At 57.2% G+C, this 21,244-nt stretch overlaps 8 non-coding genes across 8 annotated transcripts; all 8 read right to left on the reverse strand.

Moving 5' to 3' along the window:
• Positions 1–52: 52 nt before the first annotated feature.
• Positions 53–141, reverse strand: TRNAY-GUA (transfer RNA tyrosine (anticodon GUA)). Its single transcript is given in 2 exon segments — positions 53–88; positions 105–141. It is a non-coding gene; the product is annotated as a tRNA-Tyr (tRNA).
• Positions 142–2,002: 1,861 nt separating this feature from the next.
• On the reverse strand, positions 2,003–2,091 carry TRNAY-GUA (transfer RNA tyrosine (anticodon GUA)). Its single transcript is given in 2 exon segments — positions 2,003–2,038; positions 2,055–2,091. It is a non-coding gene; the product is annotated as a tRNA-Tyr (tRNA).
• Positions 2,092–3,940: 1,849 nt separating this feature from the next.
• On the reverse strand, positions 3,941–4,029 carry TRNAY-GUA (transfer RNA tyrosine (anticodon GUA)). The gene is given in 2 exon segments: positions 3,941–3,976; positions 3,993–4,029. It is a non-coding gene; the product is annotated as a tRNA-Tyr (tRNA).
• A 1,844-nt stretch (positions 4,030–5,873) lies between these two features.
• TRNAY-GUA (transfer RNA tyrosine (anticodon GUA)) lies at positions 5,874–5,962 on the reverse strand. Its single transcript is given in 2 exon segments — positions 5,874–5,909; positions 5,926–5,962. It is a non-coding gene; the product is annotated as a tRNA-Tyr (tRNA).
• Positions 5,963–7,823: 1,861 nt separating this feature from the next.
• Positions 7,824–7,912, reverse strand: TRNAY-GUA (transfer RNA tyrosine (anticodon GUA)). The gene is given in 2 exon segments: positions 7,824–7,859; positions 7,876–7,912. It is a non-coding gene; the product is annotated as a tRNA-Tyr (tRNA).
• A 1,856-nt stretch (positions 7,913–9,768) lies between these two features.
• Positions 9,769–9,857, reverse strand: TRNAY-GUA (transfer RNA tyrosine (anticodon GUA)). Its single transcript is given in 2 exon segments — positions 9,769–9,804; positions 9,821–9,857. It is a non-coding gene; the product is annotated as a tRNA-Tyr (tRNA).
• A 1,844-nt stretch (positions 9,858–11,701) lies between these two features.
• On the reverse strand, positions 11,702–11,790 carry TRNAY-GUA (transfer RNA tyrosine (anticodon GUA)). Its single transcript is given in 2 exon segments — positions 11,702–11,737; positions 11,754–11,790. It is a non-coding gene; the product is annotated as a tRNA-Tyr (tRNA).
• Positions 11,791–12,562: 772 nt separating this feature from the next.
• TRNAY-GUA (transfer RNA tyrosine (anticodon GUA)) lies at positions 12,563–12,651 on the reverse strand. The gene is given in 2 exon segments: positions 12,563–12,598; positions 12,615–12,651. It is a non-coding gene; the product is annotated as a tRNA-Tyr (tRNA).
• Positions 12,652–21,244: the final 8,593 nt, after the last annotated feature.

Below are 21,244 nucleotides of genomic sequence, written 5' to 3' on the forward strand. Positions count from 1 at the left end.
CCAGAGCGGGAGCTGTAAAGAAGAGCACGGAAGGAAGGCAACAAAAGCCCGCTCCTTCGAGCCGGAGTTGAACCAGCGACCTAAGGATAGCCAGGAAAGGAAGCCTACAGTCCTCCGCTCTACCAGCTGAGCTATCGAAGGAAAGCAGGCTGGACGGGCCGCCCGAGTGACTCAAGGGATCGGGGAGGCAGACGCGCCACTGGCACTAACTGCTAAGTACAGGCTTGCCGGTGCCCCGCCCCCTCACAGCAGGAAGACGCACACAGCTGCCCGGCTTCCTGGCCAAGCTCCCTCCTCTACCCACCCTTCAAAGAGCCTACGGGAAGCCCGCACGCGCGTGCCCCTCCAAGCCTCCCCAACAGCCACCGCACGCGGACAACGCCGCAAGGGAAGAACGCAACGCCGGGCCCACGACGTTACCCCTGCCTGCTAGCCGGGAGCCTCAGCCTCCCGCTCACCCGCAAGGGACCCCGGCTCGTCTCCACACCCCGCAGCGCAGCGCACCGCTGGCAGCCCGGCCCCGATTCCCACCCACGATACGGACGAAGGGGCAACGGAAAACAACGCCCCACGCCGGAGCCTCCTGCCTGGCTAGAAAGGGGCCTTTTCAGCCATGACCTTTGCGCAGTCCATTTCCCTTCGCCTTCCTCTAGGACCGACACATTCCGCCTGACTCGGCCTCCCCCGTCCACCTCAGGAAGAACACACGCCAAGAGCCTCGCCAAGTTAAGAATTCCTGCGCGGGAAGCTGCAGCTTTCGCTCCCTCGGGACAAAAGGCTCCCCCCGAAGCCGCGAGGGCTCCTTTCTGCCCGGGCGCAAACGGACGGGGCGCGGGCGAGCCAGGGCCGCTTGGAGGATGCGGGCGGCGATCCCGCTGCCTCTCGCATGCGAAGCGAGCGCTCTACCCTTTGAGCTAATCCCCCGTGCCCGGAGGGGCCCTCTCCCACGCCCCCTCATCCCAACACACCGCGAAAACCCTCCGGGGCGTTCTTGACTCCACTAAAAAAAATTACCCTTACGCTGCCACAGCACCTCGCGAAGGACCTCCACTCCGCAAGGAAGCGGGACACAGGAAACTACGCAACTCCACTCTCTGTAGACTTTAAACAAAATACGCCTTTCCAGAGACCAGCACACAAACTCACGCACGCCTCTGCCCTGATCGCCCGCGCATGCCTCACGCCTCGGCCCATGACCAGAGAAAGAGCGAAAGCGGCAAAGCGAAGGGGACGAGCCGCCTCCCTGCCCGCCAATTCGGCGCACGGGACGACGACTCCGAAGTTTCGCGGACTCTACCGAGGGCCCGGCGGCTCCTTTTCAGGAATTCCGCCAGGTCGGGCTTCTGGCTCTCCTCCGCCTGAAGGCTTTTACACGCCCTGTGCGATCACGCTCGCCTAAAGAAAGGCCAGCTCCACAAACGTGATGGACAAAAGCCCCAAGAGCGAAAGGAATGGCCCCGCTCCCTCCTGCTACTCCACTGACCCAGCTCCGAGGGAGGGAGGACGGACCGAGAGAGGGAAAGCCACCCGCTGCTCCAACCTGGAGCGGAATAGCCCGCCGCCAGCGGCGCACGCAGTAGGTTCACCCCAAGGGACAAGGGACTCTCAGCGACCGCAGGGCCTTTTCTTCTCCCCTCTACCTCGCCCTCCTCCTTTGCCACCGGAAACTACGTCCTCCCCGGCACGTCTGCCCCATGGCGAAAAGCCCCAAAGACAGCTTGGCGACTTCGCCACGGACAGGCTATTTTACGGCGAAGGCGCCCCGCCGCGAGGGTGCTAAATGCTGCCCGTGGAGCCTGAGACCCATAGCTAGGTGCCTGCGCAGCGTGGGCGGGAGGATGAAGAAAAAGGAACTCTGGCGAGAAAGTAAGCCGGCGTGGTAGGTGAAAGCGGCGGCAAGTGGTGCTTTCACGGCCGCGGAGGCACGAATGGAGTAAAACCCGGCCGTGGCCAGAGCGGGAGCTGTAAAGAAGAGCACGGAAGGAAGGCAACAAAAGCCCGCTCCTTCGAGCCGGAGTTGAACCAGCGACCTAAGGATAGCCAGGAAAGGAAGCCTACAGTCCTCCGCTCTACCAGCTGAGCTATCGAAGGAAAGCAGGCGGGATGGGCCGCCCGAGTGACTCAAGGGATCGGGGAGGCAGACGCGCCACTGGCACTAACTGCTAAGTACGGGCTTGCCGGTGCCCCGCCCCCTCACAGCAGGAAGACGCACACAGCTGCCCGGCTTGCTGGCCAAGCTCCCTCCTCTACCCACCCTTCAAAGAGCCTACGGGAAGCCCGCACGCGCGTGCCCCTCCAAGCCTCCCCAACAGCCACCGCACGCGGACAACGCCGCAAGGGAAGAACGCAACGCCGGGCCCACGACGTTACCCCTGCCTGCTAGCCGGGAGCCTCAGCCTCCCGCTCACCCGCAAGGGACCCCGGCTCGTCTCCACACCCCGCAGCGCAGCGCACCGCTGGCAGCCCGGCCCCGATTCCCACCCACGATACGGACGAAGGGGCAACGGAAAACAACGCCCCACGCCGGAGCCTCCTGCCTGGCTAGAAAGGGGCCTTTTCAGCCATGACCTTTGCGCAGTCCATTTCCCTTCGCCTTCCTCTAGGACCGACACATTCCGCCTGACTCGGCCTCCCCCGTCCACCTCAGGAAGAACACACGCCAAGAGCCTCGCCAAGTTAAGAATTCCTGCGCGGGAAGCTGCAGCTTTCGCTCCCTCGGGACAAAAGGCTCCCCCCGAAGCCGCGAGCGCTCCTTTCTGCCCGGGCGCAAACGGACGGGGCGCGGGCGAGCCAGGGCCGCTTGGAGGATGCGGGCGGCGATCCCGCTGCCTCTCGCATGCGAAGCGAGCGCTCTACCCTTTGAGCTAATCCCCCGTGCCCGGAGGGGCCCTCTCCCACGCCCCCTCATCCCAACACACCGCGAAAACCCTCCGGGGCGTTCTTGACTCCACTAAAAAAAATTACCCTTACGCTGCCACAGCACCTCGCGAAGGACCTCCACTCCGCAAGGAAGCGGGACACAGGAAACTACGCAACTCCACTCTCTGTAGACTTTAAACAAAATACGCCTTTCCAGAGACCAGCACACAAACTCACGCACGCCTCTGCCCTGATCGCCCGCGCATGCCTCACGCCTCGGCCCATGACCAGAGAAAGAGCGAAAGCGGCAAAGCGAAGGGGACGAGCCGCCTCCCTGCCCGCCAATTCGGCGCACGGGACGACGACTCCGAAGTTTCGCGGACTCTACCGAGGGCCCGGCGGCTCCTTTTCAGGAATTCCGCCAGGTCGGGCTTCTGGCTCTCCTCCGCCTGAAGGCTTTTACACGCCCTGTGCGATCACGCTCGCCTAAAGAAAGGCCAGCTCCACAAACGTGATGGACAAAAGCCCCAAGAGCGAAAGGAATGGCCCCGCTCCCTCCTGCTACTCCACTGACCCAGCTCCGAGGGAGGGAGGACGGACCGAGAGAGGGAAAGCCACCCTGGAGCGGAATAGCCCGCCGCCAGCGGCGCACGCAGTAGGTTCACCCCAAGGGACAAGGGACTCTCAGCGACCGCAGGGCCTTTTCTTCTCCCCTCTACCTCGCCCTCCTCCTTTGCCACCGGAAACTACGTCCTCCCCGGCACGTCTGCCCCATGGCGAAAAGCCCCAAAGACAGCTTGGCGACTTCGCCACGGACAGGCTATTTTACGGCGAAGGCGCCCCGCCGCGAGGGTGCTAAATGCTGCCCGTGGAGCCTGAGACCCATAGCTAGGTGCCTGCGCAGCGTGGGCGGGAGGATGAAGAAAAAGGAACTCTGGCGAGAAAGTAAGCCGGCGTGGTAGGTGAAAGCGGCGGCAAGTGGTGCTTTCACGGCCGCGGAGGCACGAATGGAGTAAAACCCGGCCGTGGCCAGAGCGGGAGCTGTAAAGAAGAGCACGGAAGGAAGGCAACAAAAGCCCGCTCCTTCGAGCCGGAGTTGAACCAGCGACCTAAGGATAGCCAGGAAAGGAAGCCTACAGTCCTCCGCTCTACCAGCTGAGCTATCGAAGGAAAGCAGGCGGGATGGACCGCCCGAGTGACTCAAGGGATCGGGGAGGCAGACGCGCCACTGGCACTAACTGCTAAGTACAGGCTTGCCGGTGCCCCGCCCCCTCACAGCAGGAAGACGCACACAGCTGCCCGGCTTGCTGGCCAAGCTCCCTCCTCTACCCACCCTTCAAAGAGCCTACGGGAAGCCCGCACGCGCGTGCCCCTCCAAGCCTCCCCAACAGCCACCGCACGCGGACAACGCCGCAAGGGAAGAACGCAACGCCGGGCCCACGACGTTACCCCTGCCTGCTAGCCGGGAGCCTCAGCCTCCCGCTCACCCGCAAGGGACCCCGGCTCGTCTCCACACCCCGCAGCGCACCGCTGGCAGCCCGGCCCCGATTCCCACCCACGATACGGACGAAGGGGCAACGGAAAACAACGCCCCACGCCGGAGCCTCCTGCCTGGCTAGAAAGGGGCCTTTTCAGCCATGACCTTTGCGCAGTCCATTTCCCTTCGCCTTCCTCTAGGACCGACACATTCCGCCTGACTCGGCCTCCCCCGTCCACCTCAGGAAGAACACACGCCAAGAGCCTCGCCAAGTTAAGAATTCCTGCGCGGGAAGCTGCAGCTTTCGCTCCCTCGGGACAAAAGGCTCCCCCCGAAGCCGCGAGCGCTCCTTTCTGCCCGGGCGCAAACGGACGGGGCGCGGGCGAGCCAGGGCCGCTTGGAGGATGCGGGCGGCGATCCCGCTGCCTCTCGCATGCGAAGCGAGCGCTCTACCCTTTGAGCTAATCCCCCGTGCCCGGAGGGGCCCTCTCCCACGCCCCCTCATCCCAACACACCGCGAAAACCCTCCGGGGCGTTCTTGACTCCACTAAAAAAAATTACCCTTACGCTGCCACAGCACCTCGCGAAGGACCTCCACTCCGCAAGGAAGCGGGACACAGGAAACTACGCAACTCCACTCTCTGTAGACTTTAAACAAAATACGCCTTTCCAGAGACCAGCACACAAACTCACGCACGCCTCTGCCCTGATCGCCCGCGCATGCCTCACGCCTCGGCCCATGACCAGAGAAAGAGCGAAAGCGGCAAAGCGAAGGGGACGAGCCGCCTCCCTGCCCGCCAATTCGGCGCACGGGACGACAACTCCGAAGTTTCGCGGACTCTACCGAGGGCCCGGCGGCTCCTTTTCAGGAATTCCGCCAGGTCGGGCTTCTGGCTCTCCTCCGCCTGAAGGCTTTTACACGCCCTGTGCGATCACGCTCGCCTAAAGAAAGGCCAGCTCCACAAACGTGATGGACAAAAGCCCCAAGAGCGAAAGGAATGGCCCCGCTCCCTCCTGCTACTCCACTGACCCAGCTCCGAGGGAGGGAGGACGGACCGAGAGAGGGAAAGCCACCCTGGAGCGGAATAGCCCGCCGCCAGCGGCGCACGCAGTAGGTTCACCCCAAGGGACAAGGGACTCTCAGCGACCGCAGGGCCTTTTCTTCTCCCCTCTACCTCGCCCTCCTCCTTTGCCACCGGAAACTACGTCCTCCCCGGCACGTCTGCCCCATGGCGAAAAGCCCCAAAGACAGCTTGGCGACTTCGCCACGGACAGGCTATTTTACGGCGAAGGCGCCCCGCCGCGAGGGTGCTAAATGCTGCCCGTGGAGCCTGAGACCCATAGCTAGGTGCCTGCGCAGCGTGGGCGGGAGGATGAAGAAAAAGGAACTCTGGCGAGAAAGTAAGCCGGCGTGGTAGGTGAAAGCGGCGGCAAGTGGTGCTTTCACGGCCGCGGAGGCACGAATGGAGTAAAACCCGGCCGTGGCCAGAGCGGGAGCTGTAAAGAAGAGCACGGAAGGAAGGCAACAAAAGCCCGCTCCTTCGAGCCGGAGTTGAACCAGCGACCTAAGGATAGCCAGGAAAGGAAGCCTACAGTCCTCCGCTCTACCAGCTGAGCTATCGAAGGAAAGCAGGCGGGACGGGCCGCCCGAGTGACTCAAGGGATCGGGGAGGCAGACGCGCCACTGGCACTAACTGCTAAGTACGGGCTTGCCGGTGCCCCGCCCCCTCACAGCAGGAAGACGCACACAGCTGCCCGGCTTGCTGGCCAAGCTCCCTCCTCTACCCACCCTTCAAAGAGCCTACGGGAAGCCCGCACGCGCGTGCCCCTCCAAGCCTCCCCAACAGCCACCGCACGCGGACAACGCCGCAAGGGAAGAACGCAACGCCGGGCCCACGACGTTACCCCTGCCTGCTAGCCGGGAGCCTCAGCCTCCCGCTCACCCGCAAGGGACCCCGGCTCGTCTCCACACCCCGCAGCGCAGCGCACCGCTGGCAGCCCGGCCCCGATTCCCACCCACGATACGGACGAAGGGGCAACGGAAAACAACGCCCCACGCCGGAGCCTCCTGCCTGGCTAGAAAGGGGCCTTTTCAGCCATGACCTTTGCGCAGTCCATTTCCCTTCGCCTTCCTCTAGGACCGACACATTCCGCCTGACTCGGCCTCCCCCGTCCACCTCAGGAAGAACACACGCCAAGAGCCTCGCCAAGTTAAGAATTCCTGCGCGGGAAGCTGCAGCTTTCGCTCCCTCGGGACAAAAGGCTCCCCCCGAAGCCGCGAGCGCTCCTTTCTGCCCGGGCGCAAACGGACGGGGCGCGGGCGAGCCAGGGCCGCTTGGAGGATGCGGGCGGCGATCCCGCTGCCTCTCGCATGCGAAGCGAGCGCTCTACCCTTTGAGCTAATCCCCCGTGCCCGGAGGGGCCCTCTCCCACGCCCCCTCATCCCAACACACCGCGAAAACCCTCCGGGGCGTTCTTGACTCCACTAAAAAAAATTACCCTTACGCTGCCACAGCACCTCGCGAAGGACCTCCACTCCGCAAGGAAGCGGGACACAGGAAACTACGCAACTCCACTCTCTGTAGACTTTAAACAAAATACGCCTTTCCAGAGACCAGCACACAAACTCACGCACGCCTCTGCCCTGATCGCCCGCGCATGCCTCACGCCTCGGCCCATGACCAGAGAAAGAGCGAAAGCGGCAAAGCGAAGGGGACGAGCCGCCTCCCTGCCCGCCAATTCGGCGCACGGGACGACGACTCCGAAGTTTCGCGGACTCTACCGAGGGCCCGGCGGCTCCTTTTCAGGAATTCCGCCAGGTCGGGCTTCTGGCTCTCCTCCGCCTGAAGGCTTTTACACGCCCTGTGCGATCACGCTCGCCTAAAGAAAGGCCAGCTCCACAAACGTGATGGACAAAAGCCCCAAGAGCGAAAGGAATGGCCCCGCTCCCTCCTGCTACTCCACTGACCCAGCTCCGAGGGAGGGAGGACGGACCGAGAGAGGGAAAGCCACCCGCTGCTCCAACCTGGAGCGGAATAGCCCGCCGCCAGCGGCGCACGCAGTAGGTTCACCCCAAGGGACAAGGGACTCTCAGCGACCGCAGGGCCTTTTCTTCTCCCCTCTACCTCGCCCTCCTCCTTTGCCACCGGAAACTACGTCCTCCCCGGCACGTCTGCCCCATGGCGAAAAGCCCCAAAGACAGCTTGGCGACTTCGCCACGGACAGGCTATTTTACGGCGAAGGCGCCCCGCCGCGAGGGTGCTAAATGCTGCCCGTGGAGCCTGAGACCCATAGCTAGGTGCCTGCGCAGCGTGGGCGGGAGGATGAAGAAAAAGGAACTCTGGCGAGAAAGTAAGCCGGCGTGGTAGGTGAAAGCGGCGGCAAGTGGTGCTTTCACGGCCGCGGAGGCACGAATGGAGTAAAACCCGGCCGTGGCCAGAGCGGGAGCTGTAAAGAAGAGCACGGAAGGAAGGCAACAAAAGCCCGCTCCTTCGAGCCGGAGTTGAACCAGCGACCTAAGGATAGCCAGGAAAGGAAGCCTACAGTCCTCCGCTCTACCAGCTGAGCTATCGAAGGAAAGCAGGCGGGACGGGCCGCCCGAGTGACTCAAGGGATCGGGGAGGCAGACGCGCCACTGGCACTAACTGCTAAGTACGGGCTTGCCGGTGCCCCGCCCCCTCACAGCAGGAAGACGCACACAGCTGCCCGGCTTGCTGGCCAAGCTCCCTCCTCTACCCACCCTTCAAAGAGCCTACGGGAAGCCCGCACGCGCGTGCCCCTCCAAGCCTCCCCAACAGCCACCGCACGCGGACAACGCCGCAAGGGAAGAACGCAACGCCGGGCCCACGACGTTACCCCTGCCTGCTAGCCGGGAGCCTCAGCCTCCCGCTCACCCGCAAGGGACCCCGGCTCGTCTCCACACCCCGCAGCGCACCGCTGGCAGCCCGGCCCCGATTCCCACCCACGATACGGACGAAGGGGCAACGGAAAACAACGCCCCACGCCGGAGCCTCCTGCCTGGCTAGAAAGGGGCCTTTTCAGCCATGACCTTTGCGCAGTCCATTTCCCTTCGCCTTCCTCTAGGACCGACACATTCCGCCTGACTCGGCCTCCCCCGTCCACCTCAGGAAGAACACACGCCAAGAGCCTCGCCAAGTTAAGAATTCCTGCGCGGGAAGCTGCAGCTTTCGCTCCCTCGGGACAAAAGGCTCCCCCCGAAGCCGCGAGCGCTCCTTTCTGCCCGGGCGCAAACGGACGGGGCGCGGGCGAGCCAGGGCCGCTTGGAGGATGCGGGCGGCGATCCCGCTGCCTCTCGCATGCGAAGCGAGCGCTCTACCCTTTGAGCTAATCCCCCGTGCCCGGAGGGGCCCTCTCCCACGCCCCCTCATCCCAACACACCGCGAAAACCCTCCGGGGCGTTCTTGACTCCACTAAAAAAAATTACCCTTACGCTGCCACAGCACCTCGCGAAGGACCTCCACTCCGCAAGGAAGCGGGACACAGGAAACTACGCAACTCCACTCTCTGTAGACTTTAAACAAAATACGCCTTTCCAGAGACCAGCACACAAACTCACGCACGCCTCTGCCCTGATCGCCCGCGCATGCCTCACGCCTCGGCCCATGACCAGAGAAAGAGCGAAAGCGGCAAAGCGAAGGGGACGAGCCGCCTCCCTGCCCGCCAATTCGGCGCACGGGACGACGACTCCGAAGTTTCGCGGACTCTACCGAGGGCCCGGCGGCTCCTTTTCAGGAATTCCGCCAGGTCGGGCTTCTGGCTCTCCTCCGCCTGAAGGCTTTTACACGCCCTGTGCGATCACGCTCGCCTAAAGAAAGGCCAGCTCCACAAACGTGATGGACAAAAGCCCCAAGAGCGAAAGGAATGGCCCCGCTCCCTCCTGCTACTCCACTGACCCAGCTCCGAGGGAGGGAGGACGGACCGAGAGAGGGAAAGCCACCCGCTGCTCCAACCTGGAGCGGAATAGCCCGCCGCCAGCGGCGCACGCAGTAGGTTCACCCCAAGGGACAAGGGACTCTCAGCGACCGCAGGGCCTTTTCTTCTCCCCTCTACCTCGCCCTCCTCCTTTGCCACCGGAAACTACGTCCTCCCCGGCACGTCTGCCCCATGGCAAAAAGCCCCAAAGACAGCTTGGCGACTTCGCCACGGACAGGCTATTTTACGGCGAAGGCGCCCCGCCGCGAGGGTGCTAAATGCTGCCCGTGGAGCCTGAGACCCATAGCTAGGTGCCTGCGCAGCGTGGGCGGGAGGATGAAGAAAAAGGAACTCTGGCGAGAAAGTAAGCCGGCGTGGTAGGTGAAAGCGGCGGCAAGTGGTGCTTTCACGGCCGCGGAGGCACGAATGGAGTAAAACCCGGCCGTGGCCAGAGCGGGAGCTGTAAAGAAGAGCACGGAAGGAAGGCAACAAAAGCCCGCTCCTTCGAGCCGGAGTTGAACCAGCGACCTAAGGATAGCCAGGAAAGGAAGCCTACAGTCCTCCGCTCTACCAGCTGAGCTATCGAAGGAAAGCAGGTGGGACGGGCCGCCCGAGTGACTCAAGGGATCGGGGAGGCAGACGCGCCACTGGCACTAACTGCTAAGTACAGGCTTGCCGGTGCCCCGCCCCCTCACAGCAGGAAGACGCACACAGCTGCCCGGCTTGCTGGCCAAGCTCCCTCCTCTACCCACCCTTCAAAGAGCCTACGGGAAGCCCGCACGCGCGTGCCCCTCCAAGCCTCCCCAACAGCCACCGCACGCGGACAACGCCGCAAGGGAAGAACGCAACGCCGGGCCCACGACGTTACCCCTGCCTGCTAGCCGGGAGCCTCAGCCTCCCGCTCACCCGCAAGGGACCCCGGCTCGTCTCCACACCCCGCAGCGCACCGCTGGCAGCCCGGCCCCGATTCCCACCCACGATACGGACGAAGGGGCAACGGAAAACAACGCCCCACGCCGGAGCCTCCTGCCTGGCTAGAAAGGGGCCTTTTCAGCCATGACCTTTGCGCAGTCCATTTCCCTTCGCCTTCCTCTAGGACCGACACATTCCGCCTGACTCGGCCTCCCCCGTCCACCTCAGGAAGAACACACGCCAAGAGCCTCGCCAAGTTAAGAATTCCTGCGCGGGAAGCTGCAGCTTTCGCTCCCTCGGGACAAAAGGCTCCCCCCGAAGCCGCGAGCGCTCCTTTCTGCCCGGGCGCAAACGGACGGGGCGCGGGCGAGCCAGGGCCGCTTGGAGGATGCGGGCGGCGATCCCGCTGCCTCTCGCATGCAAAGCGAGCGCTCTACCCTTTGAGCTAATCCCCCGTGCCTGGAGGGGCCCTCTCCCACGCCCCCTCATCCCAACACACCGCGAAAACCCTCCGGGGCGTTCTTGACTCCACTAAAAAAAATTACCCTTACGCTGCCACAGCACCTCGCGAAGGACCTCCACTCCGCAAGGAAGCGGGACACAGGAAACTACGCAACTCCACTCTCTGTAGACTTTAAACAAAATACGCCTTTCCAGAGACCAGCACACAAACTCACGCACGCCTCTGCCCTGATCGCCCGCGCATGCCTCACGCCTCGGCCCATGACCAGAGAAAGAGCGAAAGCGGCAAAGCGAAGGGGACGAGCCGCCTCCCTGCCCGCTAATTCGGCGCACGGGACGACGACTCCGAAGTTTCGCGGACTCTACCGAGGGCCCGGCGGCTCCTTTTCAGGAATTCCGCCAGGTCGGGCTTCTGGCTCTCCTCCGCCTGAAGGCTTTTACACGCCCTGTGCGATCACGCTCGCCTAAAGAAAGGCCAGCTCCACAAACGTGATGGACAAAAGCCCCAAGAGCGAAAGGAATGGCCCCGCTCCCTCCTGCTACTCCACTGACCCAGCTCCGAGGGAGGGAGGACGGACCGAGAGAGGGAAAGCCACCCTGGAGCGGAATAGCCCGCCGCCAGCGGCGCACGCAGTAGGTTCACCCCAAGGGACAAGGGACTCTCAGCGACCGCAGGGCCTTTTCTTCTCCCCTCTACCTCGCCCTCCTCCTTTGCCACCGGAAACTACGTCCTCCCCGGCACGTCTGCCCCATGGCGAAAAGCCCCAAAGACAGCTTGGCGACTTCGCCACGGACAGGCTATTTTACGGCGAAGGCGCCCCGCCGCGAGGGTGCTAAATGCTGCCCGTGGAGCCTGAGACCCATAGCTAGGTGCCTGCGCAGCGTGGGCGGGAGGATGAAGAAAAAGGAACTCTGGCGAGAAAGTAAGCCGGCGTGGTAGGTGAAAGCGGCGGCAAGTGGTGCTTTCACGGCCGCGGAGGCACGAATGGAGTAAAACCCGGCCGTGGCCAGAGCGGGAGCTGTAAAGAAGAGCACGGAAGGAAGGCAACAAAAGCCCGCTCCTTCGAGCCGGAGTTGAACCAGCGACCTAAGGATAGCCAGGAAAGGAAGCCTACAGTCCTCCGCTCTACCAGCTGAGCTATCGAAGGAAAGCAGGCGGGACGGGCCGCCCGAGTGACTCAAGGGATCGGGGAGGCAGACGCGCCACTGGCACTAACTGCTAAGTACGGGCTTGCCGGTGCCCCGCCCCCTCACAGCAGGAAGACGCACACAGCTGCCCGGCTTGCTGGCCAAGCTCCCTCCTCTACCCACCCTTCAAAGAGCCTACGGGAAGCCCGCACGCGCGTGCCCCTCCAAGCCTCCCCAACAGCCACCGCACGCGGACAACGCCGCAAGGGAAGAACGCAACGCCGGGCCCACGACGTTACCCCTGCCTGCTAGCCGGGAGCCTCAGCCTCCTGCTCACCCGCAAGGGACCCCGGCTCGTCTCCACACCCCGCAGCGCAGCGCACCGCTGGCAGCCCGGCCCCGATTCCCACCCACGATACGGACGAAGGGGCAACGGAAAACAACGCCCCATGCCGGAGCCTCCTGCCTGGCTAGAAAGGGGCCTTTTCAGCCATGACCTTTGCGCAGTCCATTTCTCTTCGCCTTCCTCTAGGACCGACACATTCCGCCTGACTCGGCCTCCCCCGTCCACCTCAGGAAGAACACACGCCAAGAGCCTCGCAAAGTTAAGAATTCCTGCGCGGGAAGCTGCAGCTTTCGCTCCCTCGGGACAAAAGGCTCCCCCCAAAGCCGCGAGCGCTCCTTTCTGCCCGGGCGCAAACAGACGGGGCGCGGGCGAGCCAGGGCCGCTTGGAGGATGCGGGCGTCGATCCCGCTGCCTCTCGCATGCGAAGGAAGGCAACAAAAGCCCGCTCCTTCGAGCCGGAGTTGAACCAGCGACCTAAGGATAGCCAGGAAAGGAAGCCTACAGTCCTCCGCTCTACCAGCTGAGCTATCGAAGGAAAGCAGGTGGGATGGGCTGCCCGAGTGACTCAAGGGATCGGGGAGGCAGACGCGCCACTGGCACTAACTGCCAAGAACAGGCTTGCCGGTGCTCCCCCCAAAGCTTCGAGCCTCAGCCTCCCGCTCACTCGCAAAGAACCCCGGCTTGTCTCCACATCCCGCAGCGCACTTCTGTCCCTCCTGTAGAAATGGTTGTTGTCACATTACTAAATTTTGAGGGGAGCAGCCAGATCACTGCTGCACCCATAGGTGGGTGTGTTGGCCCCAGAAAATGGTATAAAATGGGGGCCATGTTGGGTGTTGGGTAGAAGCTCACTGTCTGCTGATACTGTGTACGCTATTTATGTGAGTTTATAATGTCTGTGTGTAGGTAGGAATCTTTAATCTGTGTGGAAGCTGAATATTTCTCTGAATGTGGTTGAGCATTGGGCTGCGCCTGGCCTATGGATATGCTAATTAGCGAAGCCCTGTGGGACAATGGCACTCGATGGGCCAAGGACACACCTAAAGCATGAGGGCGGAGACCTAAGAGCTGTCAGCAGAGAGAGGCTGACGGCCAGGTGACTGGCTGCAGCTAAGAAGAGGCCAGGAAGGAAGTATAAAGAGGCCATGTGAGGGACTCCATTTTGGTCTTCAGCTCAGCACTTCATCCCAGAGGCAGCAGTGCAGGGATCGAAGAGCCCGGAAGAACTGTGGACCCATCCTGATCCTAGGATGCGCCACAAAGACTTTTTGCCAGCAGCTGTAACATCTCTGCTAGAGCCTGCATCCGGAACTGGAAGATTCAATGCATGTAATGTACTATTCCTTTAACAACCTTACTCTCATGCTTTTCTTTCTCGTGGTAATAAACCTTTAGTTGTTAGATGCTAAAGGATTGGCCTAGCGTGATTTGTGGGTAAGGTCCAAAGGGTAAATTGACCAGGGATCTGTGGCTGGTTTCTTGGGACCAGACAGAACTTGTTCGGGGTAGGTGGGATTGGGTGCTAGGACCCCCCCACCTGTGTATGAGGCCCGGAGCCATCTGGGGCACAGATATTGCTGGGGTGTCGGAGGGGTTTTGCTTATGAGGCTTCAGGCAGGCTGCTGAAGCGCTCTGTGGGACTGGTTTGTGGCTGGTTTGGGAAGGTCACCAGTCCGGGGGCTGTAAGGAGCCCCGGATTTGAGCAATTCTCCCTGAGCGGATGCCCTCAGCAGTGCCCAGACACGGCCCAGTCCGTCACAGGTGTGTTAAGAGGGTGCGAAGAAGGAAGACAAAGGGAACCAGTCTTTTTCCCTTCGCCTTCCTCTAAGACATCACATTCTTTCTGTCACGCTTTCATCCCAAACCAGGAATGTTGCTTTCTGTCGATTGAAAAAATGGATGATGATAGAGGCTGGAAGGTAAATGTTGCAGCTTGGAGGATGTATCCTTCTTCTTTTCTCTTGCAAAGCCGGCACTCTTCACTTTGAAGTAATCCCCCACCCCTTCAAGTACATATAGGCTATGACTACAGTACTGTGTTATTTCAAAATAAGATATTTCAAAAGATATTTTGAAATATCATAAGATATTTCTAAATAAGATATTTTGAAATATCATAAGATATTTCTAAATAAGATATTTTTGTCTACATATGAAATGCATTTCGAAATAGTGTTTTGCTATTTAGAAATAGTGCATCCACACTGATTGGATGATTAATCCCATTTAAGGCCACTCGGAACTGGTTCTGGCAGCCTCTCAGGTCAGTAGTTATCTTGTGTGGCTGCTGCCTGAGACTAGCTGTGGCTTGTGCTTAAAGGGACGCCGCTGGACAGCCGGTTCTCAGGTTTTCCTGCTTGCTTGCTTACCTCGCTGAGGGACAGTGAAGCATTTTTTCTCTGAATGCTCTGGTTGCCCTCATTCAGGACAGCACAGCACTCTCCCACATGGAGCCGGAGCTTCCTCTGTGCACTCTGCAGCTCTTGGATATGTTGCTGCAAGTCTGGTAGCACTTTCTGCAGGCTGCCTCACAGACTCTGCAGCAATCCAGTCCCCAGGCCAGCTTCCAAACCTCCTGAGGTATGTGATGGAGCAGCTGTAACATCTGGACACTGGCATGCCCCACCACATCTGGTGTCTGGACACCTGCACTGACTGGTGGAACCACAGAGTTCTGGAGTGCTGGGGAGATCAACAATGGATCCAGAACTTTAGTATGAAGAAGGACACCTTTCTGGAGCTCTGTGAGTGGCTTGCCCGGGCTTTGAGGGGACAGGACATGCACATGAGGCCTGTCATTCCTGTCCACAAGCGCATTGCCATTGCCCTCTGGAAGCTCTCTATGCCAAACAGCTACCGATCCGTGAGGAACCTTTTCAGCATGGGGAGACCCACCATCGCTGCTGTGCTCATGCAGTTATGACAATCTCCGGCAACTGTTCCGGGGATGGCAGGAGTGAATAGGCTGCCCTAGGGAAAGGGGTGTGCGTGGACGTAGAAATGAATGAAACTTGAGTGAGACTAGGAAAAGAAGGCAGGAGAGGGGAGGAGGGAGCTGGAAGGGGGAGGAAGGGAGAAGAGAGGCTCAGGGTTCAAGGTCGGAGTGGCATCAGGGCCACTGACTCCCAGCACCATGGGTGCAGGGGCTTCAGTGTGCCTGGGGGTATGTGGAGGGAGAAGCAGGAGGGGGAGAGGGAGTGGGAGAAGGAGCAATTGCTGAGGAGGCAACAGAGGCTGGAGTGGGAGGAGGCAGCATGCCCTGCACCAGGGTCTTCAGAGATGGGCACAGATGGCATGGCCCTGGGCAAGCTGCTCCTGCTAGCTCTCCCGCCGGAACTGCAGGTCTTCCTCCACTCACTGGTCGAGGGTGCAGAGGGTGTTCAAGATGTCCAGGGAGCCTTGCTATCCCCGGGAGTGGGAGCTGCCCCGAGAGTGCACTCATGCCCATTCTGTATATCAGTGTGGGTGTTGGGGGGCTTGGGGAGGAAGGGTGTTCTGCCATGTCCCACCCTGGGGTCAGGAGAATGTCATGTCTCTCCCCACACCCTTGTGGCTACCAGGACAATGTCCCTGTGTGGCAGCCAGCTGGGGCCATGTGCCCAGGAGTGGCACGGCATGTGCTACATGATACGTGGCCAGCAAGGCCCAGGCATGCAGTCCCCGGTCTCCCCTACCCACCTACCCTCCTGCATAAGGGGACAGTGCTGGCACTCACATGATGTTCTATCCCCAGCCTCGGATGATGCCTGGGACAGGTCCGCAGGGATGGCTCGGAGGTCCTGGCTCAGCTGGATGGTGACACTGGCCTCCTCTGGCTTTTGGCCCTTCCCCTCCTTCTCCATGCTGTCATCAGGGCCCCCAGCGAGGACATCAGCCAGCTCTGCCCCAGAGGTGATGACCACCTGGGGGGAACGGACTGTCCTGCCCCCCAGGATGCGGTTCAAGGCCTCAAAGTAGGGGCAGCTGTCTGACTCTGCCCCGGGTCGGGAGCTGCCCTCTTTGGCTCTAACATAGGCCTGCCACAGTTCTTTAATCTTCATCCACACCTGATCCTGGGTTCAGATGTGACCTCTGTCAGCCATGCTGGCCATAGACTGCTGCATTCCTGCATCTAGAGCAGAGATCTTGGAGGTTGGTGGCATCCCCCCAAACTTCAATAAGGTCCATGGCCTCTGCACAAGACCAGAAAGGCGCCTGTCTCTTCCCGCCCCTGGCAGGCTCTTGGGAGCTGGAGCACTGCTCCCAGGGAGCGGTGGAGGGCTGGCTGGTACTGGCTGGCTGGCTCATTTGGGGGCCACTGGGTCATGGGCAGCAGCAGAGTGGTTCAGGCCTGGTGCTAGCTACAAAGGCTGTGGGCAGACTCTAGACCTTTAAGAGCTCCAGGGGGCGGGGGAGGAGGAAAAGAGTTTTCCTGGTGTGTGCCAGAGTGGCCAGCAGGGCACCCTGGGAAGGACTGGAGGCCCCCTATTTTGAAATAGCCCCTCTTTCCTGTCTACACAGTGCCTATTCCAAAATAGCTATTTCAGAATAGGTGCTACTCCTCATAGAATGAGGTTTACATATTTCAAAATAAGCCCTCCGCTATTTCAAAATTATTATTGTCTGTGTAGACGCTAGCGAAGTTATTTTGAAATAACAACTGTTATTTTGAAATAACTTTGCTGTGTGGACATATCCATAGTCAACAGCTCAGCTCAATATACATGTTTGTAGCTACAGTTATAGGTGACTCCTTTCCAGTTTTGCTCTCCCTTCTACTATGCATGCTTTTAACTCCATTTTCCTGACTTCAGCTCTGGCTTATTGTTCAGTATCCTTCTCTATCTACTAGGCAAGTTTTTTATCCCACCCAATAGGCTTGACTTCTGTTTTAGCCCTTAGGGTGCATCTACACTGCACCCTTAGCTTGAAATAATCTATGCAATTTGAACTACACAAATTGCATACCTTATTTCATTTGAACTTTGGAATAGCTTATATCGAAATTTGCACTGTCTACAAAGCACTTATTTCGAAATAAATCTCTATTCTGAAACTATTACTTCTCGTGGAATGAAGTTTACAGGGACATTGGAAGAGCGAGCCCATTATATTTTGTAATAACAGGTGCACTCAAAAGACATGGAATAGCTATTTCAGGATATCTGGGTATAACGAAATAGCATGGCAGTGTAGACGTAGCCTTAGAACTGACTGTCTGGGTCCTGGTTGTGACAGCTAAAATCTTTCAGGTTGTAGAAAAGGTTTTCTGGAGTGGGGTAATGTTTAACAAGGACCCCTTGGTCAAAGCCCCAAAATTTGGATCATTAACAAAGCCAGGCACCCCCTGAAACACAAAAAATGTCACAGAAATCTAGTAAGCGTGTCATTTTTGCAGGACTTAGGAGACATGTACTTTAAATAGAAAGCTGGTCTCAGCCTTGACTATACTTAGTGCCTCAGTTAAATGAGAAAAAGAGAAAAAATTCCAAATTAAATTGGACAAGCTGCCTGCCTTCCTGTGTATTCATTGCACAGAACAAGGCTGGGTTACGTATGGGATAGTCCAGTAGCTCATTACAGGAAAATCCTTGAGCTGGGGCTTGTAACAATTCTCAGTCAGAACGGTTTTACGTACATTGAGTGATGTCTGTTGTAAAAATAAATGCGCACTCTACCAATGTTATGGACAAAAGCCTAAGACTGAGGGAAATGGAATTGCTTCCTGTCAGTACTTGATTAACAGAGCTCACTGGTGAAAAGTAGACAAAATGGAATCTAATGCTTGAAACATGCTTGAAAACACACATTGCACAATTTTTATAATAGCACACAGGAGCAGGTGTTTTGTTCCCCGCACGTTCCTCTTCTTCTCAAGCAGGAAAACCTCACTACCCTGCACCTCTACTGCCCACTCAGGAAAAATAAACAAATAAAAGAAGTGTGAGAAAAACAAAAATAAACTAACAGCTTTTATCTAAGCCAACAATGGAGAGGAGCTAGAGACTGAAGTCTGCATGAAGTCTGTTAGGGTATGTCTACACGGCAGGGCTATATCTGAAATAAGCTACGCAACTTGAACTACAAAGTAGCTTATTTCGGCTTTTGGCTGAAAAGAGCGCTCTTCCTCTGACATTCCTTACCCTTAGTAAAATGAGGGTTACAGGAGATGGAGTAAGAAGTCCTCCGGCTGGACATTTCAAACTGTTTGTGTATAGAAGCGGACTACGTTATTGTGGAATAATGCTGCTGTGTAGATATACCCTCACAGTAATTAGTACGGCCAGTCTATTTTCTCTCACATGTGCCCCAAGATGTAGAAGATGATGAATGGAGCTTCTAAGCCTTAATATTGATACTGCTTGTACTAGGGTGTGAGAGAGCAAAGAAGAAGGAACTTTGCCTATAAAATGTGTCTGAGGTACTCAGAAACAGGTGTGGCAGATTAAAGTAGTTGTAAATCATGTTGTAAATCAAGTCCACTTCCAATGGCCACTGGCCCATGAAATGAGTAAAATATGGTAATGGTCACAATCTAATTTTGAGAGAAGAGTGTGCAGTGAAGGCAAAAATTTCTTTCAAGTCAAACCAGCAACTGAAAAGATAGACGGCAGAAGACAAAAAAGAGCAGAGAGGAAAAAGTCAACCTACATCTTAGAGAATGCAGGCATCAATCCTGTTATTATTTATATACTAAGGGATCCCTTGGTCACTTGAGCCAATTTCACCCTACCTTACCATAACTCCACAAATCTCCAGAAATTTCATCTTTATAGGCTATGTCTACACTACAAGGTTTTTCCACAAAAACAGCCGTTTTTTTGCAAAAACTGGTGGAGCGTCCACACCTCAAGCATGTTTTTGTGCAAATCCCCTCCTCCCTTCCCCCCCAGTAAATCGACAGGACAGAGGGCTTTTGCCGGTAGAGTTATTCCTCTCCCCATGAGGAATAACTCCTTTTTGCATTACAGCTCTTGCACAAAAAGAGCCTATCAGAAAAAGCACAGGTTCTCTGATGGCCATTCTGTTAACGGCAATCACAGCTTTCTTGCACACGAGTGTCCATGCAGTGTGGATGCTCTCTTGAGCAAAAGCACATCGCTTTTGTAATGCACTTTTGAGGTGTGGACACACCTTTATGCAAGAAGTTTTTGCAGAAGATCTCAACTTCATTTTACATAGGCAGCCTGCCTAGGAAGGAGTACAATAGGAAGGGATCTAGGAATCATAGAGGACTACAAGCTAAGTATGAGTCAACAGTGTGATATTGTTACAAAAAAAGCAAACATCTTTCTGGGATATAGTAACACAGGAAGTAATTTTTCTATTCTACTCTGCATGGATTAGGCCTCATCTGGAATACTGATCCCATTCTGGGTGCCACATTTCAGGAAAAAAGTGGATAAATTAGAGACGGTCCAGAGAAGAGCAACAAAATTGATTAAAGATCTAGAAAACATGAACTATGAGAGAAGATTGAAAGAACTGGGTTTGTTTAGCCTAGAAAAAAGGAGACTGAGAGGGGTCATAATAACAGCAAGTAGCAGGCATAAGGATCTTGCGCAAAACGGGGTTTTTGCGCAAAAAGAAAACGTCCATACTGCTTCTTTTTGCGCAAAAACCCCTTGCACAAAAAGAAGCGGCAGAAAATATGCTAATGATGTCACAACTCCTGCTAATGAGTCCCTCATTAGCATATTTTCTGCCAAAAAAACTTGTAGTATAGACATAGCCTAAGGGGCTGGCTACACAGCGGTGAAATTTCGGGATATTGTCCATTGTCCCAAAATAGCATTCTGCACATCTTAACAGCATGTCCGTTATTTTTAAATACTTTTGAAATAATGGGCTTCTTATTCTGGCTTCCTGTAAACCTCATTGTACAAGGATTAAGGAAGACACAGGACTAGCGATTTATTTCAAAATTAGCACTGTGTAGACAGTGCCAAATTTCAAAATAAGCTATTTCGAAATAAGTGACACAATTTGCGTAGATCAAATTATTAGCTTATTTTGAGGTACATGCTACTGTGTAGACATACCTTAAAGCTACGTCTACACTGGCCAGTCTTGCGCAAGAACATATCCAAATGATGCGTGGCAATATTCATCGCCACACCTCATTTGCATATGTTCTTGCACAAGACTGGCCAGTGTAGACGTAGTGTAAAGGTAGGACAAGAAGCAATGGGTTTAAATTGCAGAAAAGGATGTTTAGGTTGGATATTACGAGATGTCAGGGTAGGTAAACAATGCAATAAATTGTCTAGGGATGTTGTAGACTCCATCATTGGAGATCTCTAGGGGTATGTCTACACTACCACCCTAGTTCGAACTAGGGTGGTAATGTAGGCAACCGGAGTTGCAAATGAAGCCCGGGATTTGAATTTCCCGGGCTTCATTTGCATCTTGCCGTCGCCGCCATTTTTAAATGTCCACTAGTTCAGACTCCATGCCGCGTGTAGCCGCCAGCAGCCTTTCCACATTTCACAGGATGGAAGGGACGGAGCTGCTTCTAGCTGCCAGAGAGGGTGAGGTGTGTGATGACCTGACCCAGGTCATCCTCCTAGGGGTGGGACTGAGGATGGGAGGGAGAGGGGAAGAGAGTGCTGAGCCTGGAGCCAACAAGTTTGGGGCAGAAACAGGCTGGAAATGACTCTCCCCCTTGCCACCACTCCAGAGCTTAGCTATGAGCTGAGAGGCTTCCCCATGTTTTGTCAAGGCTTTGGCATATGAAGGGCTCAACTCCTCCTGTCCAATGTATTGGGTCAGAGGGTCTTGGGATGTCCAGGGGAGCTAGCTCAGCTGGTGCAGTGGGGGAAGGAAGGAGCCTGCCAGCCAAGCTGTTGGTGAGATGAGTACTCTGACCAAGGGCAGGTTCTTCACAGAGCAATGAGAGGGAGCATGCACTCCACTGGAGTAGGGATGTAAGCAACTAGTCCCTAAACTAGTTGCTCTCCCCTCCCCCACTCCCGATTCTGCCTCTATGGTTACGTCTAGATTGCAGGCTTCTGTCAGAAGAACCTGTTGCCCTAGGGACGTGGACAAGCAATTTAGAATAAAAGCGGCCAATGGTGTGGATATAAAACGGGGAGAAGGAGTCCCTATACAGAAGAAAGATTCGACCTGAGAGCCGTATCTAATCACCA

The sequence above is a fragment of the Pelodiscus sinensis genome, chromosome 2 (assembly GCF_052426305.1).
Source record: "Pelodiscus sinensis isolate ZL-2025 chromosome 2, ASM5242630v1, whole genome shotgun sequence".
In the NCBI taxonomy this organism is placed as follows: Eukaryota; Metazoa; Chordata; order Testudines; family Trionychidae; genus Pelodiscus; species Pelodiscus sinensis.